This window comes from Vicugna pacos, chromosome 16 (genome assembly GCF_048564905.1).
Source record: "Vicugna pacos chromosome 16, VicPac4, whole genome shotgun sequence".
NCBI lineage: Eukaryota > Metazoa > Chordata > Mammalia > Artiodactyla > Camelidae > Vicugna > Vicugna pacos.
This window is the reverse complement of record NC_133002.1, coordinates 2,152,430-2,164,570: the sequence shown is the minus strand read 5'-3', so window position 1 is coordinate 2,164,570 and position 12,141 is coordinate 2,152,430. Positions and strand designations below refer to the sequence as shown.

General features: G+C 39.5%; 1 long non-coding RNA gene across 1 annotated transcript; it reads left to right on the top strand.

Moving 5' to 3' along the window:
- The first annotated feature begins 1,318 nt into the window (after positions 1-1,318).
- On the top strand, positions 1,319-12,060 carry LOC116283589 (uncharacterized). Its single transcript, XR_012060141.1, has 2 exons — positions 1,319-8,136; positions 11,310-12,060. It is a non-coding gene; the product is annotated as an uncharacterized lncRNA (long non-coding RNA).
- Positions 12,061-12,141: the final 81 nt, after the last annotated feature.

The window sequence follows — 12,141 nt, the reverse complement described above, 5'->3', positions numbered from 1 at the left end:
ATTGAATAAATAGTAATCCAGTCCAAAAATTTGCTTTACATATAGATCCAAGAAGGTACAGAATACTCGGAACCAGCTTATTCCTGTGATTGGGAACTTTGGAGGTGCTTCCTGCTACCTTTGAGAGCTGTACCTGATAACCTTGTAATTTTGGAGGGGTTTTTTTTTTCTATTACAAAAAAATTGGTGCTTCTGTAGCCTTTCTCATATGGAAATTAATTTAGGCAGAAATGACCTAATAATAAACAAGGTTTTAATAGATGCCTGGCTGGATTATGGGATAGAAAAATGCATGCCTCTATAAGGAGGTTGCCATTTAGGTATGTATGCAAAACACAGATGAAACAACGCTTAGTTCAGTAGATCCTGGTTGTTTCGTCTTCATTTCTTAAAAAATACAAAGGATTAACATTCAACCACCAGGTTAAAGTGTCTTAACTCTTTTCACAACTTAGAAGTATCATTTATCAACTATATTGATGCTATACTCATCCTCATCAAATATACTTTGAACAAAACATTAATTTGTAGAGATGCCAAATGTCTTAATGAGACTTTTTAATGTTCCACTCCCGGTATTTGGGTAAATGCTAAGGGAAATCACTTAGCCACTAGAGGGAGCCATGATACAAAATCAACCAGGAGATACCGTACAGTTCATCCTTACAGCAAGGTGGAAACTATTTTAATCCTCTATATCAGCTCCGAAGTTAGCTTTTTTGGTCTAAGTTTTTTTTTTTTTCTGTAACTTTACCTCTGCCTCCCCATCTGTTGGGCAGAATTCTTTCCCTTTTCAGTTTCTAGATCATTTAGGTTTTGATTATTTCATGAGTACTGACCTGTAAATCAGAAAAATACATCTAGGTTCTGGGACTTAGGAGAAAATGCTGAAGATGTGAATCTGCTTGTTTTTCTGCCTACCTTGTACATGTTCAGGTATGGAATAGTAAGGCCAAAGTGTAAGAATTGGGTAAGAAGTATATGTGTGCACCCCCCCAAAAAAATTAGCAAAAAATTGGTCTCATAGAAAAGTGAATATGCTTTCAGAAACCTTTGTTGCATGTTTTTATGGTATTAAAGTTTCTAGAGTGATACCAATATTGTTCTCGGCATTACTAAGAGACTTTTAATGAATATTAGTGTACTTAAAACCTTGCTTATTATTCATCAGGTTGGCTGTTTATATTTTTCTATTCTGCATGCCTTGTTTCAGTAGGCACAGAGGATCATGTGATCAAAAAGTCAGCGTAGACCTCTCTTGACATGATTATTTAATGCCATTTTATTTAAAGAAAGTTGAAAATTACTAGGAACTAAACTTTGACATTTGTCATTCCCATCACCCCCTCCAATTTTACAATGCTAAAATGTAAAGGACACAAACTTACTTCCTGTTTAAATTGTTGGTAAGAACACTGTTAAAGTTTTTTAGGCTCATTTGATCCAGTTTAGTCAACGCAGTATGGAAGCACTTACTCAATGTTAGAAACTTTGCTTTGAAGAAATAAGACATTAAAAGAGGACAAATAGAGAAAAATCAAGTTAACACAATAGGTACTACCTTGCCTGCTAAACAGACATTTTACGTAGCAAATGAGGCAACAGAAGGTAGTTGCTGACTAGCAGCCTTGATGCAAGTTAGATTGAGAGTACTTTGAAGAGACTCTAAATCCAAAATTATTCAAATGAAAATCTAGAATTCTCTGTAAAAGAAAAATATTAAACATGGAGATTGTTAAAGTGCCAGAAGGCATGGAATTGTGCCCTGAGGTGCTGAGTATTAGCGAGGCTTTGTAAATTTGGGATAAGTTTTCAGGTTGCAGTGATTATTAAGGTTTAATACTTAGGAATAGACTGTTGCATCAGTTAAACAAAAGACAACCTACAGCCTCTGAATAGGACTTGGAAGTCCTGGGCTGAAATGTGTTCTTGAAGGCAGCATACCTGGAAATTTTAGTTATATCATCTGTATGGTCAATGAATGTCAACCTGATACTTAGAAATCCAGTATATCATCACTCCAAGTCCAGCTCCCACCATCCACTGTTGCTGGATTGATCTTTCAAAAAATGAAAAATTTATCAGGTCACTACCTACTAAAACTATTTGAAACCTCATTTCCTGGAGGATATGCTCCTTAGGCAGATGAGGCCCGTGGTAACCTAGCCCCTGGCCTACCTTTTAGTCTAATCTCTAGCCTTCCCTCTGATGTGCCCCATAACCCAGGGCTTGGCATTCTCCAGCATTTCTTGTGTTTGGTCCTATTGTTTCTTCTTCCTGCACTGCCATCTCTTCAGCTGGAGAAAAGTAACATACCCTGAATAACAGTATCAAGAAGCACTCCCTTGTGTATTGACAGACTTTGTGTATCTGCGTCTAGTATAGCATATGTCACTGTCTTTCTTGCTCTATGCATCCACCTCCTCTTGATTAATGAATTTTTATTTTCTAAGGAACCAAGACAGTGTCTGGCACATGATAGGCACTAAATAAAGAGTGGAATAGTGCTATTGACTCCCATAGAATATTGTTTACAGTATCTTAAAGCATATGCCATTCTGCCTTTATCAGTGAGTTGTTTTGGTTTTGGGGGGGTGGTAATTAGGTAAATTTATTTATTTGTGTATTTTTTTAAATGGAGGTACTAGGGATTGAACCCAGGACCTCCTGCATGCTAGGCATGCGCTCTACCGCTGCACTATAGCCTCCCCTGGTGAGCTGTTAATGTAGCTATCCTTTTTAACAGGTCATAACCTCTCCTTTCTTCCCAGGTACATAGCACTATATGATGCAGAGTAGACAGACACTCAAAAGATACTCAATTCAATTGCCTTGGAAGAGAAACCTAGAAACTTGAGTTATTTTTTTCGCTTTCTGAGTATCTTGAATAAATAACCAGTAAATAGAGTCAAACTTCTATTTCTAAGTTGGAAATCTTTATTCAATTGATACTTATTGTGTAGAAGAAACTAACATTAAAATATTTTCCATCCCTTTATCTCCTGGAATATTTCTAGCAATTTTTGGAGACTTTTTTTTAAACTTGAATTACAAAATAAGCTAAGTGACATCCACATCCACAGTATAAGACCAGGAGAATAAAATGTTGGTAAGCAGTAGAGCAAGCACACGATAGCAAAGAAAACGAAAAACGATTCCTTTGTCCTCTAAAACTAGGTAATGAACGTGCAGCAAGGGGATAGTCAAGTTCTGTGACAATATAGCCAGTTCATAGCTACAGTGCCATTGTATCTATGACTTGAACTAGTTGAGAGATTTGTTTACTTGCCAGATAGTTCTTCAAATTGCTGTTTTGTCTCCCATCCCCATTTGCTGTACCATCATCCTTGTCTGTGCCCCACAAATTCATTACTAAAGCGTTAGCTGATTTTGCTGACTTGTCTCCATCCTGGCCATCAAGTTGGATCATCCTAAAACATGTCACTCCCTAATATGAAACAACGGGTTATAGTTACAGTTTATCACTTTTCAATTACATCTTCCCCTGCTTTGGTTGATCTGGTAATATTTCACTAACCATGCTTGGTTTTTGTTCTGTATCTGTTTTATGTTTTCAGACTTTTTTTCCCTCCTAGTAGTAGTCACCCTGCAGCTTCAAATCTTTATCATCCTCAGATTAAACTTAATTTCTGAAACTGAAAACCAAGCCTCTAAATCTGTGGTACATTTAGTTTCCTCACAATTTACCTTATTACTCTTGAAAGTTTTGTGTTAATTTTTTCTGCCCAGTGGAATTTTTGTAATATTTGCATTTCCCAATGAGCCAAATGTATACTTGCCAGGTAGGGGTCTTCAAAATGCTGTTTGTATTTGTCTCCCATTCTCTATTTGAAACAGTTAATAACTGTTGTTTGACTAGTACTCCTTAAAAGAAAAATATTATAAAAGCCTGTTTTATCTCTGGGTGGACTATTGGGAGAAAGTAATTACAACTAACATTGCATCAAATAATTCCTCAGATGTGAACCTAGGAAATGTAAATTACAGTTGACCCTTAAACAACGCCAGAGTTAGGGGCACTGACCCTCCAAACAGTGGAGGAAAGTTCCAAATAACTAGTCAGCCCTCTATCTCCAGTTACACATCTGCAAATTCAACCAGCCATGGGTTGTGTAGTACTGTAATATGTATTTACTTGGGGGGGGGGGGCAGATAAGTGGACCTGTGCAGTTCAAGCCTGTGTTGTTCAAAGGTCAACTGTAATTTAAATGCTAGCCTAAGCCAAGCATAACTTGAAAAATACATGTTGGCACCCAAAATCGCTCTCGCAAAGTTGAAGTTTTGCAAGATGCACACACTTTTCAGGACAGATCGTCAAGAATTGATGCCATTGTCTCCTTAAAGAGTAGAGCAGTTCTCCCTTGCTTCCTTCTGGTTTCCTTTTCCCATCATTCTTAAGAATTATTCTTACAGAAGGAGCCTTAAGTCACCCCCAAAGTTAGTGATCCTGCCTCAAGAATTTCTCAGGTTTCTCATTGAGATTGAGTCATTTTGGTTCTTTGTTATTATTAGTTATCTGTAAAGGGATTCATAAATAGAGTGAAGAAACTGGGTAGTATATTATTTCCTTGATTTGGGAGAGTCTTAACACTATTCAAGGACCCTGGCTCTGATCTTTAGACTGATAGGTCAGTTAACAAACAGTTCTCAAAGCCAGGAGACTTAGCAAGGAAACATTTAGCAAACACACGCACAAATCCATCCGCTTTCTTTTTGCCATTAAGAATTCTTCCACCCCTCCATGATCAGCTAAAGACTAAAGCATTCTTGGACTAATTGCATTGTATTTCTGCTTTGCCTTTCTTCACCATATTTAGTGTCATGCTGCCCTTAGCTGCTGTCTAGTTGTTTCATGTATTTATTTTATTTCCCCCAGCTACATGGTTAACTCTTTGAGAGTAAAGACTGTGTTAATAACTTTTATACACTTCTTTCAAGATGCCCTGTGTGTAGTATACACGTTTATGGATAAATAAGTATGTTCATTAAATCCTAGGCAGGTGGACTACATAGCTTAGATATAGAATGTAGTGTGGTCTTCAAAATAGTGACTGAAAGGGTTCATGCCCTTCCGACCTTTTTTTAGTGGAAAATTTTGAGGGGGAAAAAATGCAAGACAATAAGTACCTTATCGTTCTTAATGGAAATAGTAGCTCTTTTGTGGAGTGCTTTGACTCCTTTTAATCCTCAAATGGTATTAGCCTCATTTTGCAGTTTGAGGAATGAGCTCAGAGATGTTAAAGTGACAGGCCCAGAACTTGAATCCACATCTTCTAGTGACAAATTCCTGTTTATTTCACTATTACATTGCTGTTTTTAAGCAGCTTTTTCCAGTGGGGACGTTGCTGTGGGGAAGAGAAGTCTTTGACCCAAGTGATCATCACCTGTAATATCCACCTGATGCCACCAGGGTGTCCCATGGTACTGTCTTTGATTCATGTTCTTATCTGGGTTGCTGAGGGCTGTTTGAAAGCTGGTGTTAATCTAGTTACAGCGGCCATGGCCCAGAGCCCAGTAGCAAGAAAGTGGTGTGCCTAGCTCCCTGGTCTTCCAGTATGCAGTGCACGGCCAGCATCAGAGAGGCCCTTGCCCTCTTTGGACCCTTGCTGGTCAGGCTGGCCCCACGGGACAGCAGGTCAGACAGCAGCCTGGGCTTGGCTAGCCACTCTTTCTAGGCAGCAGCCTCATGAAGAACAGTAGCAAAAAAGAATCCTGTGAATGAGTAAATGTTTACAAACATCAGCATTTGTTTTGTTAGCAAATTAGTGTTAGCAAAATAGATCTGAAATTCAAAACCGGATTGAACTGCTTTACCACTGTAGGTAGAAGAGTTTTAAAAGCCAATGCATGGTGACATGGCACTTTCTAATTTGGAATAATAGTCTGCATTACACTCAGCCCTGAGCATACAACCTCTTAGGCATCAGTTTTGATATTCAGCAACCCTGGGTGACAATCTTTATCACTTATGTGAGAATCAAGGAGATAAAGTCTCATATAGTATCAGAGCAAGTAGCCCCTTTAAAATTTTATTTTCTTTCCAGTGCTCTTTAAGCACTTTGTGTAAGTGTCTAACTGTTCTATAATTATTTCTTTTCAAGTTCTGATTTCTCTACTGGAGGAGATTCTTAAAGGTATCCCAGTAGCTAGTATAGTTCCTGGCATTTAATAGATGCTTGGTAAGTATTTGTTTACTGAAATAGGATAATAGTTATGGCATAGTTCTACACATGAGCCATTTTTCCAAGGAGAGAGTCCACATTAAGCTTTGTTTTTAAGCTGATTAGAATTCATTATGAACTGGAAAGTTAGTCCCTGGGGTGTCCTGGCTGGCCTTTCAAAATCTTGACTATGTCATTCTAGGTTGGAATTAGCACTGCCTGAATTTGGGGCTGTATCTGAACTGATTCTCTTTAGATACCATCCATGCAATATCTCTAGGACTGGGTGTTTACCAAGGTTCTTAGAGCAACCCGAAGAGACTAAATGAAGCTTTCCTGATTGGAGGTATTGGACTTGTGGTGCCCTTTTCCCTCTCCCCTCCCTGTTTTCCCAGGTAAGTTTCCATCCCAAAATTCCTGTGGTTTTAAAGGAGATCACTCTGGAATAAATCTCAAAATCTGCCTCTAGTGGTCAAGATTCCCTTTTAGTTTTCTCAGCTCTTCTCTGGTGAGAGGGCTAATTGTGGATTGTAGTACCAGCTTGGATCCTTCCATATGCTTTGCTTAAGTCATCAGAGTAACTCATCTTTAGCTAAATAAACTTGTGTATAGAACATATATATGGGGCCTTCCTGAGGCTTCATGAGTTTTGCTATGTATGCTATGTAGATGACTGGACAAACTACTTTAGGAATAAAAGTTATCAATTCTGATGCAGGTGAAAATATCTTGTCCCTGAGAAGCATAACTAAGGCATTTTTTATCCCAAATAATCTAGTTTTAATGAATTGGTCTGAAGATATTCTTCCATAAGAGAAGAATAAATATATTACGCCTCTTCCACCTAAAGTGTAAATCACTTAAAGGCAGAAATAATTGTGATCTCGACCTCCAGGGTTCTTGTTTCTGGGATTGCCTTATACCTGATGCTCAGGGAGCATTTTCAGTGGCTTGGACTGAGTACTTACTGTCTGATCTCTGAGCATTCACTGCTGAATTAAAAGGGAGAGAAAGTGAAGTGAGAGGGTGGAGGGTGAGGAAGCTGAAAAAATGAGAGGAAACAGCTGGGAACTGGGGAAAGGAGAGGTACTTACGTAAAGTCAGTAAAACAGAAAGCTAGCAGAGGACAGGGTCAGGCCTGAGGGTAGAGGGCTAATTCTGTCAACCAGTTGAGTAGATCCTTGTGTGCTTTGTTACAGAGACTAAAGTTACTTCAAAGGAGAAATCTCGATTTTCTGAATCTGACCTGTCCTTATGTACTGTAGTAAATTGTTCAAGTCAAAATCTATCCAGCCCTCTAGGAATTCTGGGCCTCTTCAGGTCTAGCAAAGAGCTTGCTGCCACTGCTCAGGCTGCCACTGCTCAGCCAAGGGTGAAATGCTTCAAGTAGTACTTGTGGGTTGCACCTAAGCTTGATGTTTTATTACACAGCTTAAGGAGTAAATGCTGAGTACCACTGTTGTTCCTTTGTAGAGGTTTAACAACCAGCTTGCCAGGTTCCCTGCACCTGCTCATATGCCTGGACCAGATGACTGACTGTAGAACTTTAGGCAGCTTCTAGTTCAGAGACTTCTCTGGGGGCTAAGAAACATCTTTAGAGAAGCAAATCCCTCTCCTGGAACGTTAGCCTGATCTTATGCTGGCCTTGTGTTGCCATCTCTTGGCATTGCTGTCTAGAATGGAGCAGCCTTCCTAAAGCTTAATCTAACTGGTCTTGTGATGTCACATCAGTGTCTTAGGTCACCACTGCTCACTTCCCTCACCCAGGGGACATAATGCATAGGTTCCTCAACACCTGTTTCATTATTCTGTTTTCTTCACCACCAGGAATGGAGGGATCCTCAGTTGAAGATCAAATTGACCCAATGAGGCTCTTTTTTTTTTTTTAATCTAGGCCAATCAAAGGGAGAGGAAGGAGTACCAACTCAGAAAGAGGGAGCCATAAAATCTGCAGGTATTAATATGCTAACTCTTTGGAGACTTCTGAGAAACAGAATCCTATCTGAACTCTGAACTATCCTGAAGTCTGTTATGAAGAAGAAATTGAAGAGATGTTTCTGTTGGAGTTTGGGTAAAAAGTATTCACTTGATATATCTATGTTTTTGCTCTGCCCCTACTCTTCACCAGAACATTTGGACAGGCATTAACAAGTACTGATTTTTTTTTTTTTGCAAATGAGTATCATTTTTATAGTAATGCAGATAAGTAGCTGGCACAATGTTGTTTAGTGCTGTTACATCCCTCTTAACCAGTGGAATGTATTTGGGGTAGAGGCTATAGCTACTGAAAAGAACTTTTCCTTTGTACCAGAATAACTTTATGTAAGAATTAAATTTATGTTTTTGATTGTTAGCATGATGTTGTCACTGAACCAGTCTCTGTGGTTTGGTTCAGACTCACCGAGTTTGCATGACCTGTTAAGTACCAACTTTTTTTTTCAAGCTCAGCCATTACCCTGGGCTTGGGGCATCTGAGGGCAGGGAGGAACAGGTGTCCAAAGGAGAAGTGTTAGTGCCTGAGGGTATGTTTTCCAGTTGGATTGAATTTCTCACTTGGTGTATTTTTGACCTGTCTTAGTGTCTTTCCTTCTCGTGTCCTGCGCTATTTTGCTTGCTATGTTTTGGATGTCCTCTGTCAGCCATTCAGGAGTTGTAAAACGGAAGGTATTTCTACTCAAATGTTGTGTGGGTAGGTTAAGCATTGCTTCCTGGCAGCTTCTTTCAAGAAGAGTTAAGGTGATAAATGTGGTTCCATGGCTTTGGACTTAGTTTTGGCATCTTGGTTATGTGGCCCTTCTTAGAAACAACAGAGTGTTTAAGGACCCTCAACTACTGGTTGAACTAAATGTCTGCTAAGAAAATGGGTGGATTTGTTCCCTGTCCCTTTGTATTGTGTGGCTATGTTCCAGCTGTCAAGGAACTTAAATAAGTATTCAGGAAAAAAACTTCTTCGCTGTTGTTCCCCTTCCTCACCTTACCAGTTAAAACAGAAATAACTAGTGATGACAGTTTAGGTGGTAGAACTGAAACACAAACGCAACTTCTGACCACATGGGCCACAGGCAATTGGCTTAAGCCCTTGGTGTGGTTATGGAGCTGGGGGTGGGGGGTGTTTGGGCGAGGTGATTACTTCTGCTTTCCTCAGAGAAAGGCTTGGTTGTTTTTGTTTCTTTGATGGGGGGAGCGGGTGGAGGGGGGTTGTTCCCTTTGATCTGGCAGAGTGTGCTTCCTTTCTCCTTGATTGCATTGAGACTGGTAATAAAGGATAACATCTCTCTCTGGCCAATGTTTTTGGTATTTCTAAATATTGCAGTCTTGGCTTTTACCAGATCTGTTAATTGTCAGTTCCAGCTTTTTTTTGCATGAGGAGTTAGTCCATTAACTGCCAATCTGAAGCTTCTAACTAGATACTCTCTTTGGAACGTTTTGGATTTGATTTGGTTTTGGTTTGTGGAGCAGCCTTACTTGGGAAAGGTAATTGACAATAGCAGATATGGTTTCTAGTCCTAGGATTCTGAATCTAATCTTAATCCTTAATGTACTCACAGGACTTTAAAATCTTTTCCAAAATGGGAAGGAAATAGCCTGTTGCTTTCTAATGTTTGCGAAAAGTTGCCTTTGGAAAAGCTGATCTTAATAGGGATCTTCCTTTGTCATGTGTCATTAGCCTTTTGGCTATTTACCTTAGAGCTCTTTGAAGGAAAGAAGGATGAGGCATGGGGAAAACCTGTTACTTTGAGAGAAAGTAAGAGGAACTGGCTCAGAGCTGTTAAAATACAGAGTTCTCAGCCCCAAAGTTAATCTAGAACCACTCAATAGCACCAATTAAAAAAATTTACTTAGCACCTGTTATATTCCAGGAAATGTTCTAAGCATTTTAAATGCGTTTCTCATTTAATCCACAGGTCACCCTGTGAGATAGGTTTTTATTTTGTCCTCATTTAAGCTGAGGCCCTGAAAGCTTGTGACAGGTTTTACACACTGGGGCAGGGGAGGTGGGAGAGAGGAAACTGAACAGGGTAGGGAGGGAATCTGAATTTTATTTAGGTGATACATAGGCACATGCAATTTTTTGCTTAGACACCAGACATTGCAGTTATTCATCATATCTGGAGGTAACACCATTGGTTGACTCACTGAAAGTTGTTTACAGTAATCAAGATGAATTTACTGTCTTTAGACATTGCTAGGGTTTTGACTGGATCCCAATATGGTCTGTGGAAGCAGGCTTGAGGAGAGTTCATTTTGTCTGTGGCTACGATTTTGTCTGTCCTAAGGGTAGAAATGTCCCTTCTAGGGATGGAGTCTTTGATCTTCCTAGTTTCATTATATTCCTCAAAACAGTTGGACCTGATTGTTTTTGAATACTTGTTGCAAACTTGGGTATTTTCTCTGGGAAGTATCCTAAGGTTTAAAATACCATCTGCATTTAAAAGGTTAATTTTTCAGTGGGGTTTTGGGGAGCAATGAGGAATTCTGGTTTCATCTCATGGATAGAGATAGCATTAGCCATTTTCTTCAAGAAAAGTGATACTTCTGAATCCCAGCTCTTCATTAATGAGAACTGGATGAACTGTTTTCACTTGACCCCTACTTTGTTAGTGAGGGAAACCCCTCTCTAGAGCCATTGTGAGAAAGGTTGCTAGAGAAGGAGTTCTAGATCCTGGGATAAGGAGTTGAGTCCAGCAATATTATTAGAATAATGATCTTCATTAAGTACTAGTTTTCATAATCTCAGATTCATTTTTACCACAGTTTGAAAGGCAGCGGAGTAGGAGAGGCTATACAGGGGAGGAGAAAAACTGAGAAGAGGCATTACAGAGACCTTGAAGTGAACATATTAAGACAGGAAAGAGTGGAGACTTGCATTCACTGAATGAAAACATAAGAATATGCAGTGTTCAGGGTCAATGCAAAAAGGTTTTAATTTACCTAATTAATTCCTTAGGTTTACATCGTTGTTCTCTCCTTATATGTATATATAAACGCAGACTTCCTGAACCGTTTTATTTCTCTTTCCAAAAGAGACTAATGGACATTCATAGGAGACATAGGGGCCACTGTAGCAGTTTAGCTGAGCATTGTAATCAGAAACTATTCATCATTTTTTGTCCCCTCCTGTCGTAGGCTGACTGGTTCCCTGATGTGTTACCTGCTTCTGCCACTGATCCAAACTCCAGAACTTCTCAGTCATCCCCAAGGCCTCCAGGCATATCCAATAGGGAATCAACTCTCAAAGGAACCACACCAACGTTTTCCAGCCCCTTTATTCTGCTGACTGAGGGAAGGAAAGAGTGGGAAGGGGATATACACGCGTGGTGGATGGAAGGGAAACACAGACTGTCAGATTACTATACCTATTCAGCTGCTTTTACTAACAGAACTTTGCAATCATACTTTTGTTGTATATGTATCGGGGAAGTTGGAGATAGTAACGTTGATTAGAATGTGACTTGAGAGGAATAAATGGAGGGGATGAGATAAGGGACTGTCGGTTGTGAAAGATGTTGAAGTCTTGAAATAATGTGACCATCTGAGGAATTTTTTTAAACCAGAGTTGATAAAAATATCACTGATAGAGCCTGCCCCCTCACTTCCCACCACAGACTACTTGGATTGGAGGCACTTTTTTAATAATAGCTTGTCTCTGATATTCCCAGTAACTACCCGTATGTGAGAAAAGATAGAAAATGTTCAGGTCATCCTCATATAAAGTTCCAGTAGCAGTGACGCCTACACGGAAGACTTGGAACTGCAAACAGAGGCTGGGGTCACCACAGTGACATCTGACGCTGTCCAACCAGAAGTTCGAGTTTTGTTTTGGGGGGTGAGGAAGCGGACTGTACTAAACTACTAAATAATTTCTTGTCTATACTTTCTCACTTGTTTGTGTTTGTATTTTTATTTTTACTTTTGGCGGAAGAAGGGGTGTTCGGTAGAATTTCACATCATATCTGGA